The following is an 18,467-nucleotide window of genomic DNA, read 5'->3' as shown; positions in this document are numbered from 1 at the left end:
CCCAAATGTAGTAGAGGAAGTTCTTAATCTAGAGGGGGCAAAGCTTTTTAGGACCATTTCCAATATTTCAAAAAGACCTAAGTTTGATGTTCCCACATTTTTGGGAAATCTCAACCATGAGGAATTGATCAAATGGATCAATGAATTGGAAGAGTACTTTGAATATTAAGATATTGAAGATCTGGATAGGGTCAAGTTTTCTAAGGTCAAACTGAAGGGTCATGGAAAGATTTGGTGGCAGAAGATCCAACTGGATCAAAATAAAAGAGGAAAGGACAAATTCACTAGATGGGATCGAATGGTAGCTAAAATGAAGTGATTGTTCATTCTTGTGGGTTATAAGCTTGATCTATTGAAGAAAATGAAAGGGTTGAAGAAAGGAAGAAAATTTGTTCAAAAGTATACTAAAGAGTTCTACAAATTTCTCATTAGAACCGGTCATGCAAAAGCTTATAAGGAGAGAGTTGTCTATTGTCTTAATGGATTATGACCAAGAATTCAGGATGAGATGAGTCTCATTTGAGTGACCAGTATTGGGGAGGCATACCAATTTTTCCTAAGGGTTGAGGAGAAAATAAGCAAGAATTTTGATAACAAGAATAGTGGAAGAGGTTGTGATGGAAGATCTGGTGCGTGATCTTATGGAGATCATAATGATGATTAGAAAAATAAGGATGAGACTAGAAGTAGTAGTTAGAACTAGAGGGGAAATAATTGCAATCATTTCCATGATCAGAATAGTAGAGATCAAAGAGGAAGAGGTAGAGGACAAGGATTTGGAAGAGGAGGCTTCCATGGGAAATGTTTTCACTGTGGAGAAGAAGGGTATAAAGCATTTGAATGTTCCCAATGCCAAGAAAGGAAAGATCAAACAATAGAAGGCTAGGCTAGAGCTTCACATGTTGATGAAGATGTCAAATTACCATATTCTAAAGATTCTAAAAGGGTAGAAGTCCTAGTTAACAAAAGAGTCCTGCTAAGTAATGAGAATGAACCTGATCAAAGAAGGAGCTTATTTTTCACAAGGTGTAGATGTGAAGATAAGTGTTGTGATGTGATCATTGATGGTGAAAGTATTGACAATCTGGTCTAAGAAATGATGGTTACTAAGTTGAAGCTAAGGAGACAGAAACACCCACATCCATACCATATTGCTTGGGTGCAAGATGATCATAAGGTCATGGTCAATGAGCAGTGCTTAGTGAAGTTCAAGATTGGAAGCTACTAGGATGAGGTACTATGTGATATCATACCTATGGACATACATCATATGTTGTTGAGTGGGCCATGGTAGTTTGATAGGCATGTTACACATAATGGGAAAGAAAATACCTACACTCTCACAAAGGATGGAATGAAACATAAGTTAAAGCCATTGAAGGATAAAGAAGAAAAGGTATGTAGTGCTAGCAAAATATGTTTTGTTGATGGAAAAAAGTTTCTCAAAGGTACAAAGTGTGAGCATATGTGTTTTGCTATAATTCTAAAAGATAGTAAAGAAGAAGTAGAGGATGTGCTTGCAGAAGTTGTAGATATGTTGGGAGAGTTTTCTGATATTGTATATGATAATGTATCTAATGGATTACCCACAATGAGGAAGATTAGTCACCAGATGGATTTGGTTCCAGGAGCTAGTTTTCCAAACATACCAATAGAACGTGAAGAGTTTAACAAACAAGTTCATGAGTTGTTGCAAAAGGGATTGATTCAAGAGAGTCTGAGTCCATGTGTGGTACTAGTTGTATTAGCACCAAAGAAGAATGGAGAATGGAGGATATGCATAGATTCTCATGCTATCAACATGATCAAAATCAAGTATAGATTTTCATTTCCAAGATGGATGATACTTTGGACTGTTTGAGTGGAGTTGAGCATTTCATAAAGATAGATTTGAAGAGTGGGTACCATCAAATTTGTATCAAAGAAGGTGATGAGTGGAAGACTACTTTCAAGACAGGGGAAGGACTATATGAGTGGTTAGTCATGCCTTTTGAGCTAACCAATGTACTGAGCACTTTCATGTGGCTCATGAATGAGGTATTGAAGGAGTTTCTAGGTAGATTTGTCATTATTTACTTAGATGATATCTTGATCTTTAGTAAGACATTGGAGGAGCATTTGATCCATATTTTCAAGGTGTTTGATAAGTTGAGGGAATAAAAGTTGTTGATAAACTTGAAAAAGTGCAATTTTGTAAAGGAGTTGGTGTACCTGAGATTTGTACTCTTAGAAAAAGGTCTAAAAATGGACCTAGAGAAAGTGAAGGCTATCCTTGAATGACCTACTCAAAAGAGTGTGGAAAAGGTAAGATCTTTTCATGGACTAGCTAGTTTTTATAGAAAGTTCATAAGAGGTTTTAGCAGTATTTGTGCATCCCTAATTAAAACAATGAAACAGGATAAGAAAGAATTTAAGTGGACTATAGGAGCATATAAGAGTTTTAATCTATTGAAACAAAAAGCTACTAAGCAACCCATTTTAGCACTTCCTAATTTTAACAAGGTGTTTCAAGTAGAATGTGATGCTAGTGGTACTGTAGTAAGAGTTTTTATGAGCCTAGAAGGTAGACCTATTGCTTATTTTAGTGAGAATTTGAATGAGGCAAAAATAAAATATTTTGATTATGATCAGAAATTTTATGCTATAGTTCAAGCATTGAAGAAGTGGAGACACTATCTTCTTCCTAAGGAGTTTGTTTTGTATACTAATCATCAAGTTTTGGAATACTTGAATAGTCAAGGAAAATTGAACAAAAGGCATTTGAAGTGGGTTGAGGTTTTGTAGATTTATACATTTGTTTGAAACACAAGTGTGAAGTCTAAAAGATTTGTAGATGCTCTTAGTAGAAGACAACTTTTGCTAACAAAAATGTATATTGAGGTGGTTGGGTTCAAGGAACTTAGTACTTTATATCCAGATGATCCTAATTTTGGTGAAGCATGGAACACTTGTACATAACCTACTGTACTTGATAGGAAAAAGTGGTTGAATTTCATGATCCAAGATAGTATGTTCTTCAAAAGAAGCCAATTGTGCATTCCCAAAAGTTCAATGAGAGAGAATCTCATCAAGGAGAAGCATAGTGGAGGATTAGCTGGACATCTTGGTAGAGATGAAACCATTGTTGGGCCCATTTGCCATTGCACCAAAAGCCATGACTGTTAGTGAACATGGGACACCATATAATTAATCACCTGTGGGCAGGGGAGCGTGTCACATCACCCAACAATCTCCCCCTCGACGCGCATACCAGGTGCTTACGCGGGTCGGGAAGGCACCGGGGAGATTTGAACCCATGACCAGGCCAAAACCAGGCTCTGATACCAATTGTTGGGCCCATTTGCCATTGCACCAAAAGCCATGACTGTTAGTGAACATGGGACACCACATAATTAACCACCTGTGGGCAGGGGAGTGCGTCACATCACCCAACAACCATAGCTTTGGTTGTTGAGAATTATTATTGGCCACAGTTGCAGCAAGATGTGAAGAATTTTGTACAGAGTTGCAAAGTATGTTAGATGGTGAAAGGAGTGAAGTAGAGTAAAAGGTTGTATCATCCATTGCCTATACCAAAGAAGCTATGGGAGGATGTTAGCATGGATTTTGTTCTTAGATTATTGAGGACACAATGAGGGAATGATTCTATTTTTGTGGTGGTCGACGGGTTTTCAAAGATAGCACATTTTGTTCCTTGCAAGAAGACTAGTGACGATGTTCATGTAGCAGAATTGTTTTTCAGTGAAGTGGTGGGACTACATGGTCTATCCAAGAGTATAGTTTCAAATTGAGATACCAATTTTTTTGGGTATTTATAGCATACATTATGGAAGAAATTGAAGATAGAGTTAAAGTTCAATTCATCACATCAGCCAAAGATTGATGGATACACAGAAGTTGTGAATCATAGTTTGGGAAACTTTTTGAAATGTTTAGTTGGAGACAAGCCAAAAGGATGGCATCTGATTTTACCAAAGGAAGAGTTTGCATATAATATTTTTGTCAATAGGAGTATTGGTAAATCACCATTCCAAATTGTATATCGGAGTAGTCCCAGTAATGCTTCTAAATTATGATAGTTGGATAAAGGAGAGATAAGTAGTGCTAAAGTAGAAGAATTTGTTGAACATTTGAAGAATATCCATGAGGAGGTGAGGAAGCACATCATAAAGATGCATACATAATACAAGGCAAAGGAAGATGTGAAAAGGAGGTATAAGGAATTTTAGGTTAGAAATGAAGTCATGGTTCATTTTAGAGAGGAGTGTTTTCTAATGGGTACATATAATAAGCTGAAGATGAAGAAGTTTAGATCGTGCAAGATCATGAAAAGTCATCATTTTGGAAATGCTTATGAAGTGAAGTTGCCTATTGAATTGAATATTTAACTAGTATTTAACATTTTAGATTTGATAGAGTATTATGAAGGAGGTGATGGAGATGAAGTTGTAGAAGCGCAATGGAGTATTCCAGCAGCTAGTTTGGCTACAAAGGAAATTAATGAGATATTAAATTGTTGTGTTGGCAAAAGTATGAGGAAAAATACTTATGAGGAATACCTAGTCAAATAGAAAGGGGGGCCAATAGAGGATTCATCATGGCTAGTAAGGGAGGAGGTTAACCATCTTAGTTTTCCTCTGAACACCTGAGACATGATGGAGTCACTTATCAAATTACCCCAGGTGTCTGATGTAGGAGCATCCTAGGTGTAAGAGCACTCTTACATCACCCATAAACATTTTCTTTTCAATCTTTTCTATTTTAATAAGGACTAGTAGACATGGTAGTTACTATTTATGGGAGCTTGCTATTTTTAGTAAGTTTGTCATATGATCTTAGAATGTTCTCATTTTCTACATGAAGGTTCATTTTAGAGTTATAAGCCTACCATAAAAATTTCATTTCTTCAACTTAAGTATCAAAGAAGTTATTTCAGATTTTTGGTGGAAAAATTTGTAGAACAATCTTTAGGCTCACCATTGGAAGCCTTAGAGTGCCTGAATGAGGTTTGAAAACTCGACAGAAGGGTAGTTGCATGGTTTCAAGCTTGTAGATCAGGAGCTGACATTTCTAAAAAGTGGCTATAATAGCCAATCAGAGCAATGGTTTGAGAGTTATGGCCTTCCAAGGTTAGGCTACACAAAATATCTAAAATAATTGTCAAAGATGTATTTGGGTGACTTTATATGTATATTAGGGTTTGTCGGCCCTAGGTATTAAGTTTCATTGTTTAGAAAAAATTGCCTATTTAAGAAAGGCCTGAACATTGTCTAACATAGCTCTAGGTGATAGTTCACAACATTTTTTGTAGATTATTGTAATGAAGGCACCTACGTGGGTTAGCATATTGTACTTATGAATTCTGTAATTCTGCATTTTTGACACAAATAAGAAGTCCATATTTTGTTCTTGCATTTATTGTTGTTTCTTTGTTTTTTGTAATGGTTAATGGTATTACGGGGAGCACCCTTCATCACAAATCCACAAGGAGATTGAGCTTACAAGAGAAGAGAGAAAATAGTGTATAACATATTAAGCTTCCTAAATGGTTTCTCCTAGATATCAAATATACACTTCCTAATGAATGTAGAGTCATGTACACTAAAAAGGATATCAGTGTATATAAAAACATGCAAAATAAAGGCAGTGAATAGATCCCTCTAGAATAGATGCAAAATGAAAAGGAATCTTTCCCCCCAAGTTAAGAGAGACAAGGAGAAGGGCCTATTGTAGTCGGTATCAATTTGCTATTCCTGCCAAGACTTTAAAACAAGGTTGACAATTTGTAAAATTTTTCTGGAGAAAACCCTTGGTCATGCAAAAACTAAAGAAATCAAAAGAAACATGGAAAATGGATGAAAAGTTGTAGAAGAGGTAGTGAATGTGACAATGAGGGAAGTGGGAAGAAGAGGGCATTGGTATAAATGCCCAAATGGCCATTTCTATGTTGTAGGGGAATGCGGTAGCCCAATGAAAAAATCAAAATGCCCATATTGCAATGTTGTGGTTGGAGGAGAATCTCACCAGGCTATTGGTGGCAATTCTCATCCTCCTTGGAGCAACACCACTAGTCTTTTTGGTCTTAACCATATTTTTCAATACTAGTTCTTTTAAGTTAGGGTTTTAATACTAGCTATTCATCAAAGGAGTAGTTTTCACATGGGGTTCTAGTTATGGTTGAAGTGATTTCAATGAGCACTAATTTTATGAGTCATATGAATATCTTTCTATTGATTGTAATAATTCTCTTAAAAGTAAATGGTTTATGATTATATTTTAAGTATAAATTATCAATAATGCTTATAAAAATCTAAGTTTTATTGAAATTTCTAAATTAACATATTTTATTATTTTAAATGTAGTTTTTAGAGTGAATTTTGTGGAAGATAAATAAATAATTTTTCTATCATTCTAAGGGAAGAGACCCACTACAAATAGTTGATCATTTTTTAACTTTATTTAGCTTTTTCATTGTTGATTGATCAATTTGTGCATTATATTTGTACATTTCATAAGAACTTAGGAATTCTAGGTGCCAGAGGTTAGCATGTGCCACTACTATGTCTTTTTGTCATATCTTGCCCTTGAATCATTTTCTTTTTCTTGCTTATGTGGCAAATAGTCAAATGTTGACTTTCTTAAAGATGGTTTAATCTTTAATTAAGATAAATGAAAGTTAACATCTTAGATTACACCAAAAGAAATTTTAATGAATTATTTTAAGATGGAATACATGATTTGTTATGTTATGATGATGTTTTCATAAGATGTATTCTTAAATGTCATGATTTAACATCGATATGATTATGCTAATGTATTTATTTCTTAATGATGATGTAATTAAGATGTGATATATTGATTGTGATGGGTATTGACTCATTGTTGGTTGTGAATGTTTGAGTGCATGCAGAAATCATCATGACAAGAGTGTGGTAAAGGTAGAGAGGGCTAGCCTCTCAGAAGGGGATGCATCAAATGATTGTGTTGCCACAAACACATCACATAGGATCTCATGTTTTTCATTACATTTACTAAAGTTAACCTTGAAAATTTGAAATGAAATTTAGATGTTTCATTTGATTGGTTTAATGAAAGATGTTTAGATAGATTGTTAATATAATAAATCACTAACAGATGAGTTTTGATGTTTTATTATGATATATAAATAAAATTTCTATTTTGATTTTGTGAATAGGAACTCAGAAGTAATTTTTTTATAACATATGTGTGTGTGTGTGTGTGTGCGCGCGCGCGCATGCATGCGCTCATAAAACAAAGTTGTTTAAAATGTTTTCATTCTTTTAAACTTTCAAAAAAAATATTAAATATATATTACAATAGTGGAGGCCATCGGGCACAAAATTAGGTCAATTATTTTGTTTGCAGTGTTGTTTTAAAGAAGGGTTGGGGAAACAAGAAAATCTACGGTGGACTGGACATAGGAGGAGCTAAATCAAGTGTGAAGTACTCTCAGGTTCTTTTTTTTCTATAAAAATTCTTTTGAATTTGATTCTTGTTGTTTAGAAAGTAATCTTGTTATTTAGAATATAGCTTTTGGATTTGAATTTTTTTACTAGAATGTAATTTTTGAATTCGAAGCCCTGTTGTTTGGATGTAACTCTAAATTCAAAATCTTTTAAGTTCTGCATCTGTCTTCTACCCTAGGCACTAGAATTAGAATTTTATCATCTCTATAAATCTAGTAAACACGTTATATCTATGTAGTTATATCTTAGTCATTCCAATTATCAGAACACATAGAATCTGTCGAGGTCATGTCAATTAAGGAGGAGATGGAAATTATTGATAGTTAAACTTGAGACATTCAAATAACACAACTTTTTTAGACCCTTTTCCATTGTTGTTAATTGGAGTTCATATGAGATTATGTGTTCTTCTCCTCCAACTAAACGTTAAACTGGCCTCCCTTGTGGAGTTATTTATAGACCGCATAAATGGGGTTTCTAATATAAGAACTTGACTTAAATGCTAATAAATGTTTTCTTTTAATAGAGCAAGAGAGTCATAGGTATGGCCCTATTCATTGAATCAAGATAAAACACACATTACCTTCCTATAACCATGCCTATTTCTATTGAAATTGTTAGCAAATTTCAAAAAATGAGTTTCATATTCCCTAAGAATTAGGAATTTGTCAGGCATTGAAATCAAGTTCTTGAATTGAATTTGAAGCCAATGAAATTGTTTTCCAATCCTTTTCCTTGATTACCTACTAACAATGAGAAGATCTCAATATATTTCTTGATCCATCTACTAGAATGCCTTAAATCAAGACCACTCCTATATGCTGATTAGGGTTATGAATCAAATATTTGAACTGTATGTCAGAGTATTTTCACAATCTTTCCACTTAGCTAGATAAAGGCTGAAATGACATGTTGTAATAAGAAATGAAACTATCTAAGATAACTCCTTTTCTTCCATTACATAAATCTTTCATTTAGCACAAAAATCTTAGAATTCTATAAAAAAAATTCATTCCATGATGAAATTTGGCATGTGATTGTAAAGCACTGTTAAGATGTGGAATTTCTAGTAACCAGCATCAAGAAAATACCTTAACAAACTAAGTTCTGTTTTAGATGTAATACTAAGGATGTTTTATTGTCTTATTTTGAATAATCCTAGTTTCCATAATGTTTTCCTGCCAGTGTTTTTGGTTGAATCAGTGTATGTTTTAGCATTCATAAGGTTAAGTGAACTATGTTTTCTTTTCCTTCATTTATTTGTCTACAATTGAGTGTTTGAATGAATTATTGTTGGCTATTGAGGCTTGGAAGTATTTATTTCAATATTGTTGTGTTTGATTGTACCATACAAAAAGAGTGATCATACATGTTTCCAATCAATTGCAATAGTCTTCATTTCAACATTTTAGTGTTTGATTGAACCATAAGGAAGAAAGAACATATGAGTGTTATGCAACTTCCATAATTTAATCACTACAAGACCTAGACTAAAATTATGTGATAAAAGAAAATCCCCAGTTTAGAAATGAAGGTGTTGCTGAGTTTTGGCTCATCATCTATAAATACAAATAAATCAACATTAGTTTTAAAAATAGATTGTTGTATGTTAGTGTGTAGATGTGTATTTTCTTTCATGGCTTGGTGTAATGTAGCAATAATGGGAAAGATAGAATGGATACTTCATGTTTAGTTTCTTCTATCTACCATTTTTGTAGAATGGATACATGTTCTTGTTTCTTCTACCATTAAATCTAGCTCTGTAAGTGCTTGGCCAAGCCATTTAATTTTTTGTATTTAATTGTGTCTCCTAGATAATGCATATTTGCATGTGACTATAATTATTTGGTTTTACTGCATGTGTGTAGATGTGTAGTTTTATATTTTCATTCCCTACTACATTCCATGATTAGGCTACTAGGCACATGGTTGCATGTAGTATGTTTCATGACTACATTGGATCCATCTAATCCATATTGTTTCGAGAAGCTAGGCTTCTTGTGCCAGGGTCGAGGCATTCTTCACATCAGGAAGAATCTTGAGGGAGTAATCACTCCATAGTTGGTGAGGTAAAAGCACCTAGGCCACACTGTTGTCTTAGATAGCAGATGGACAATGTTCTATGGCTTTGGAGATAGGTTACGCATGAAGGACACAACATGGATGGATAACCTAGGTTTTATTGTATCTTTCATCCTTGAGATAGTAGTTTTGACCTTAACCAACTTAGAAGAAGCCTTCTCTAAGCCTAATTTCACTAAGGCTTTTCTCAAAAAGTGAGGAAATGAAGTCTTAACTATTGATGCAATTTTCTCTACATCAGTTTCTTCAATGCTTTGTATTTTTGGAACACTTTACTCAGTGGCTTCCTGACCTTCATCCTCATCATCAATATCAACATCATCTATCTTAGCATCCTTTATTTCTACTTCTTATGCATCCTCATCTTCACCATATTTTTCATCAACATGCCCAACAAAATGACTGGGTTTGTGCAACCCATAGATTTTTTTCCCATGTGGTAGAAGTAGACTACACCATAGATTCAATATCTTTAAGAAGTATCAAACATGTGTTGAATTTGAGAGTGAGCTTCTTCTCATTTTTCTTCAAGGATATATAAGCACAATGTAAATCCTAGAAACTAATGTAATGTATTGCACTATAAATAATGTATGTTGGATCAGCAACTTGGTCTTATATGGTATTAGTTTCTTGACATAATGTGAGATGTATTAATGTGACTAATCAACACCATCATGATGTAACACTAAAAATTCTTGAATATGCAAAAGATGTGATATTGCAGATCAAAACCTTAATGTTTATGTTATGCTGATAAACTAATTGTTATATCAAAGAGTTAATGGATAAATAGATTGACATTTCCACACTGTTATGATTGGTTCTTTTCCATTTTTTTAGAAATTTTGTTGATGTGGAAATTTTAAGTAGGATATGGTTCTTACATATGGTATTAGAGCCCCTATAAAATAGGGAAGCATAGAAGTGATGCTTTCATTTTCCACTCTACCTGCCAGTGTAATACTGGCACTACAAAATGCTTTGGCCAAAGTTATGTTGCCCTTGTTTCATCTCTCTACCACATGCATGATTATGGCTACTTGTACATATGTGGGAAGTAGTATGTTTCATGGCTGCACTAGATACTTCCGATCTTTGGTACTGTATGGACATTCCATAGTTGGGAATTCTACATGTTAGGTATAATTCCAAGAAAGTACCTTTTCTATTACTAGGGAATTTTTGTGTTGGGTAATTCTATTAGCTAGGTAGATTCCCAAGGAAATTCTTAATGGTAATATTTGGGAATTATAGGGTTGTGTATTCTATGAGTTAGGTAGGATCCTAAGGAAGTGTAAGGCTTCATGGTTGGGAAAGAAAGCACCTCAACTATATTTTATGTGATGATTGAATGGTGTGAAGGCCATACATCATGACTTGTGCTATTATGTTGGTTAAGCACAATATGGTGATGAGATGGGCTTGAGGTCCTAAGGTCATTGAATTGATAAAAAATGGATTTACTAATCCTTGCAGGTGATTGGTGAGCATACCTAGATGATTTACTTAGTGGTGCAGATCATATGGTAGATTGCATTGCACTTGTATGATGTGCTTATTGCTGCATGTCTGACATCTAGGTTGATATTTTCTATGATGCCCATGGAGGTATGATGCTTTAAATTACATTTCATGTATTTATAAAAAAATGTATTTTGAAGGATGGATGACGTGTAGGTCAAGATCTTTGGATAATTTTATGTGTTACCTTCTTAAATGGATAATTATTTGCAAACCTTTGAACACGACAAATGAAATAGTTGTTGACTATTTAAACTAGTGATTTGCTTGATTATTATATGTTTCTTGCAATTGATGATGTGGAAATTTCTTAGTAGGACATGGTTCTTCCATACGATGAAATAAAGTTTGACATGTTGGTCAACTTCTTAAGTATATTCATTTATGGCATATTCATGTAATGATATGTTGTGTTTGATAATTTGGTTGATAATTGGTTTATGAAATGTTATTATTAAGGTATCTATCATTTCAACATGTAATTAGAAAATAGAATTAAGTTGCATAATTAATTGGAGTATATTTTATTCAACTATGGGAAGTTTACTTCTAACTTTGACCTAACTTGAATATTTGGCCTATGTGGCAAGTGTAGGGAAACACGATCTTCCTATGAGAATGGAAAAGGGTATGTATGGATCCTTCTTTTATCAGTCTTTGAGAATATATATTACATGGGTGCTATGTATATGTGATGATCCACCATTATTGTGAGTTCTAATTCATGAAGTTGTTGACCCATTTTATTTAGTCAACCTAGTCAATGAACATTAAATTGATGATTTGGTCATCTTGCATTGCCTATTTTGACTCTAGTCAAAGTGTTGTTCAACATAGACTTGGTAATTATGTATTCAACTTAAACCTTGGTCAATATATTCTATTGGGATTTGATTTGATTTTCTCTAAGTCATTTGATACAATTGACTATGTGGCCTTTTTATCATCCATTTTACTTATCATATTGGTTGGATATATGTTGTTAATTGGAGATATATGATGCATTATGATGTAATTACATTGTATGTCAACTTCTATAAGCATATGTAACCATTATGATGATCAAATGTTGATGTCTTTGTGTGGTGGGGTAGCATAGGTGGGTGCTACGACCTGGAGTGTGAAGTGAGGGATAGATAGGTTCAATGGCAATGTGCATGCACTAGGCAACTAGGTGATGTGCTATTCGCCAAGGCCTGAAGCATGTTGCCACAAGCTATTACATGCCTACCATGGCATGCATCTGAATAGGGGTAGGGGGTGAGCTCATAATAGAGCATGAGTACATTGATGATTTTATGTGTGTATATCTTTGTATTTCATGATGATTTAAATGATGATGAATTAGATGTATCATGATTACATTACTTGATTATGTTTCATGGACATTGACTTATTAATGTGGACACTTACTCCCTTAGTGAGTACCACATGTAGATGATACGTATGGTTGATTATTTTTGTTATTCATGATCAAGGTTTGATCAAACATGAGTTAAAGGAAAATATTGACTCTTGACATTTATAACTCAAAAAATTTCTTTTTTAGCTATTGACATTATGGATGAGCTAAAGGTATTGTGAGTGCATGTGTATAAGTATGGTAGGATGTGGATATGATGTACCTACTGGCAGGGTCAAATCCATAGGTGATGCCAAGATATGGTAAGTGAGCATACCTGTATGTGTGTGATATCATGTGATTTTAATGTAATATGTTACTTAAATTTGAGAATCATTCAGATAAGAAAGTATTTTATTTGGCATTTCTTTGGAAAATCAATAGATCTCTGATATATGATGGATTGACATTTGGTGTTATTCTTGTAATGCAATAGAGGGAATGACACATTATTAGAAAGGGGGAATATTATTAGAGAGAGGTAGCCTAACCTTGTAAAACTGTAGAATGGTAATGAAATTTACACACCCACATCTAGAAAATGATCTTGAAATGATTTCTTATAAATGTGTTTATGTAATAGATGTGTTAATATTGTCTTGAAAAGACTATTCCTATGAGATTATGTATAGAATTTATTAGAAAGCACTCTTACAATATTCTCGCCCTTGTGTTCTTAGATAGGTTCTTGAGCTTCTATCAAAATGGTTGACATAATTAGTACATCTTGGTATTTTGGTAATGAACTTATGTTTTCTTTTAAATTTGAGCATATATGTGTATGTATCATTTTTGTCAAAGTTAACGATAGTTAATCAACTAATGTTGACTCATCAATTTTAAAAAGACTTTGACTCTTGTAGAATCTTTCACATTTTATGGAGATTGTTGATGTGGCATTGGTTTTGAAGGGCCATACCCAAATAAGAATGATAGGAGTTATTATAGGCAAACTTCACCAATGAAAGATACTCTTTCCATTTGTACTGTTGATCCATGTAGTACATGCGTAAGAAATCTTCTAGCACCTGATTCACCCTCTTTATCTATCCATAAGTCTCAGGGTGGTATGTTGTATTGAAATTTAGGTGTCTACCCAAAGTAAAGTTCAAGGTTGTCCAAAACTTTGAAGTCATTCAGGCATCCCTATTGAAAATAATGGTCTCTGGAATACCATGCAGTCAAAAAATCTCCTAGACAAACTTTCTTGTTAAAATTGGAGATCCATCCTTCAGACTACCAAGAATGAAGTGGGAACTTTGGTTAATTTTTTGACTATGACCAAGATGACATCATGCTTGCATTGAGTCATGGGTAAACCCTATACAAAATCCATGCTAATAACTTGCCATTTATATTGTGAAATCTCATATTTCAACTACAATCTTCTAGAAGCTTTACACAACCAAGGAATACTTTGTAAAGGATTTTATCAAAAAAATTGCTTGTGCTTGTGTGTTGTCAAGTACTTGCATAGTTTGCATGCATGAAGAAGAAACATACTGGTAAATGTAGGGAACATACTAGTAGAGATATGGGCACATGGAGAACATTGACGAAAGTGAATTGATTCAGATTGGTGAAAATATAAGAGGAGTAACTAAGAGGGGAAGGGTGAATCAGTTACCACAAAAATAAATCCCAGATCCCTTAGATGTTAGTATAAAATAAACTTTGAAAACTAAATATTGTTGATGCTCAACAAACAAAAACATGTTGTAACTCGATAAACACGATAATTGTTTAGTAATTACTTAGCATGCAAATCTTAGGATGTTATTAGTGATTACTATTACTTTAACTTAGTTGCAAACACATAAAATAAAATAGCATGAACACATTTGATACCAAGATTTTAATGTGGAAACCTAATTTGGAAAAAACTACCAATTGCAACTAATTACTATTTTCACTCTTCTGAAGTGAGTGCTATTGGGAGTCAACCCTATTAAAGGATACAAAACACACTGTTAGGTGTGACTCTGTTAGAGGATTTAATCACCCCATTAGGAGTTGCTTTGTTAGAGGTCTATAGAAAATTCAATAAAACTGCCACCTTGTTAGAAGATTTACAAATAGCTATTAAGCCAACTCTATTAAGAGATTTAGATCACTGCTACAATGGTTAGATAGTAACAATGAGATGACTTTATTTCTAATGCAATTGAATTGCTAATTACATATCTCTATTATGGCTTGTATACTTGATCCTTTCTAATCGAATATATCTTTTCAACTCCACAAGGATATTTTTTTTATCCTTCTGATTTGCTTCCTCTTTCCATCATTAAATCTTCAATACATTTTCACCACTACTTCACACATTCTAACCCACAACTTGACCTTATACTTATATCATTCATATTGTCAAGTCAGCTAATATACAACTTAGAATAACTAATAGTGGTCATCTCAATCAACTATCAACTAATAGACAAATCAATTAAACTCAATATGCCAAAACAAGAAAAATCCTTCGTTAACCAATCTTGCTCAATAGACACTAACTCAAAAAAGATTTTTTTGTGTTAACCACATGAACTTGGTTAACATCGCATATTCTCAAAGTTTCTTTGGTAACTGAGTGAGCTTGGTTAACATTGGTTCCACCCAACATTTCCTTCATTAACTGAGTGAGCTTGGTTAACACTCATCTTCTACAAACTTTCTTTTGTCACTAGAGTGAACTTAGAAGACATTTCCTTCTAAACTAGGCACACTAGAACACTCAGTAGACACAAAAAACTATCTTCACTATCTGAGTGAGCTCAACATACACTAACTAATAATGATATGACATTTGTGTAACATCGAAGACTATACACAATTAATCAATTGTTTCAACAATCTCCCTCTTTGGCATTGATGGTAACACAACATGTCATAACACAATAATTTTTTTGTAACAAGAATAAAATGAGGCACATATCCTTAGTTTCATTTGGATTCACATTCATGAGAACTCCCCCTATCACTGTGAACTCTTTCTACTTTCAATTTCTCCCTCTGTCATAAAACTTCTATCTGCAACAACTTCTTATGATAGTAAACTCTACCTTTGATATCAAACCAAGTTCATTCTTCCTCTTTGACAATTATTCATAAATCTATGAGATATGATAGTAGACTTATCCCTCTTTGATAACACATGCCAAAGACAATATTCAGCGAATGTCAATGTACCTCAAGTACTGATTCATTTGCAATATGCCCTTGTCAATATTGCACCAATTGATTGATCTTCAACTTTCTGTGGTTGATGCACTACTAAACTTGTTTTAGTGAGCTTCAGATAGGAAAATGACCCCTAGCTTACCTCTTAGATATAGAAATGCATCCTTAGGCAATGGCTTGGTGAATATGTCTACAATTTTTTCTTTTGTGTTCACATATTCCAATATGACTTCTTTACCTTGCACCAATTCTCTTAAGAAGTGATATTTTATAACAATGTGCTTTGTTTTGGTATGCATCACTGAATGCTTTGATATATTGATTGAACTTGTGTTATCACAGGATATGACTACTGGATATTTGATCTTTATATTCATTCCTTTGAACAACTGTTTGAACCAAATAATATTAGAACAATTAACTATTGTTGCCACATATTTTGCCTCTGTTGTGGACTAAGAGATGCAATTCTATTTCTTGTTTGTCCAAGGCACTAGTCTTTTACCAAGAAAAAATGCTCCACCACTAGTACTTTTATCATCATCAAGACTTCCTCTGCCCAATCAGCATCAGTGAATACCTTCAAGTCCAAACTGCCTCGAAGTTTTTACCATAAGCCATAGTCTTAGGTACCTTTCAAATATCTCATGATTCTCTTGATTGTTGTCATGTAATTTCCTTTGAGATTTGCTAAGAATCTTGCCACCATACCAAATGCTAATGCAATATCAGGCCTTGTATGCACTGCATTACCATAGTTTTTCAATCATTGATCTGTATGTGGTTTGATCTACCTCTTTGGAATCATCATTCTTGGAAAGCTTATGTCTAGTAGAAACTTCCATTCCAAATTTCTTTAGTATCTCCTTGATATACTTAGATTGAGTAATGTAGATACCATCTTTCTTCTATTGAATTTGCAATCCAACTAAGAATTTTATCTCTACAAACATAGACATCTCAAATTCTTTACCCATTTCTTCTAAAAAGACTTTACACAAATCATCATTTCTTGTGAATAAGGTATCATCAACAAATATTTCTGATAACACAATCTTCTTGTCTAATCCTTCTTTGATATACAAACTACTATTATCATTTGTTCTTTGAAAGCCAATCTGTATCAAGTAATTATGAAGTCTTTCATACCAAGCTCTAGGAGCTTACTTGAGACCGTATAATGTCTTACACAACTTGCAAACCATGTTCCTTTTGCTAGGATCTACAAAACCTTCTAGTTGTTCAATGTAGACTTTCTCATCAAGAATTCCATTCAAGAATGCAGATTTAACATCCATTTGATACACTTTAAATCCTCTGTGTGTTGCATATGCTAGTAAAGTTCTAACACCTTCTAATCTTGCAACAAGAGAAAGTTTTTTACCATAATCAATACCTTCTTCTTGAGAATAGCCTTTACATACTAATCTTGCTTTGTTTTTGGAAACTTTTCTATCTTCATTCAGCTTGTTTCTAAACAACCACTTTGTGTCGATTATATTTTTATCCTTGGGTCTAGGAACAAGAGTCCAAGTTTTGTTCTTCTCTATTTGTTCTATTTCTTCATTCATTGCTTCAATCTAGAATTGATAGGCAAAATTGATAGGCTATCATGGAAGGAAATAGAGCCCTTTAGCCTAAAATTATATGGGACCCAACCCCCTACCATTTTAAGGCCAACCCTAGCACCGCCCAAGAATAATAGAGTATCTTGCTGATATTAGTAAAATTGCAATGGCTCAGGCCATAGACATCTTCCGAAATCAACTTACTAGGTTGATTCAAAGATCTATTGGAGATTGCACAAAATTAGAGCATCTCAATCTGTCCCACAATGCCTTTGAAGGTCTAGTTCTAGATTCAATCTCCAAATTACAAAATCTCCTAGAAATGGATCTTTCTTACAATTATTTATCAGGTTCATTGCCAAAGTCCCTTGAAAGATAGAAAGCACTTGAGTACATGAATGTTTCTTTCAATAATTTTTCGAGGCAGATTCCACCAAGAGGGTTGTTTCCAAATAGAACTATTATAGCATTGTTGATGGGAAACCCTGACCTCTATGGTCCAACAAATTATCCATTGCCTCCATGCCCAAAGAAACCCAAGATAAGAATTCATTTCTTAAGAAAATAGTCTTATCAATTGTTGGAATAATTGGGTTTATATTGTGCTCCTTCATCTTAGGAGTTCTATGGAGACGTAAATTTTTAGACCAGCTATTACATCCCATGAACTTTATTTTTCAGCGGCTTAGCTATCAAAAATTTTCTTATGAAGAGATTTAAATTGCAATAGCTAATTTTGATGAGTCAAACTTGCTTGGAATGGGTAATATTGGATCAATCTACAAAGGCATTTTGAGGGACGGTAAGATAGTTGCAATCAAGGCTTTTAATTTGTTGAATGAAGAAGCTCATAAGAGCTTCAACATAGAATGCAAAGAGGGAGGATTCGACACTGTAACCTGATTAAAATCCTTAGTGCATTTTTTTACCCAAGATTCGAAGATTTAGTTCTTCAATTTGCATCAAATGGGAGATTAGAGAAACATTTGCATCCTAATAGGGATGATCTTGAAATTTGCAACTTGTGATTGAGCAACTATTTGAGCATTGTTGTTGATGTTGTCCATGGGATGGAATATTTACATCATGATTGCCCTCTGCAAATTGTGCATTGTGATTTAAAGCCTAGCAATGTGCTCCTGGATGACAACATGACAACCCTTGTGACTGATTTTGGTATGTCATTTGACCACTCCAAACTCTATAGATTCTCTTAGTGCAACAACATTT

General features: G+C 33.8%; 1 pseudogene; it reads left to right on the top strand.

Moving 5' to 3' along the window:
• Window positions 1–18,265, top strand: part of LOC149569258 (uncharacterized) — a 272,149-nt pseudogene extending 253,884 nt beyond the window's left edge.
• The last annotated feature ends 202 nt before the right edge of the window (window positions 18,266–18,467 follow it).

The sequence above is a fragment of the Cupressus sempervirens genome, chromosome 3, assembly GCF_028749045.1.
Source record: "Cupressus sempervirens isolate cs-2001-9-10 chromosome 3, ASM2874904v1, whole genome shotgun sequence".
Lineage (NCBI taxonomy): Eukaryota > Viridiplantae > Streptophyta > Pinopsida > Cupressales > Cupressaceae > Cupressus > Cupressus sempervirens.
Note: the sequence above shows the minus strand (reverse complement) of the source record. Positions and strands in the feature narration are given on the sequence as shown.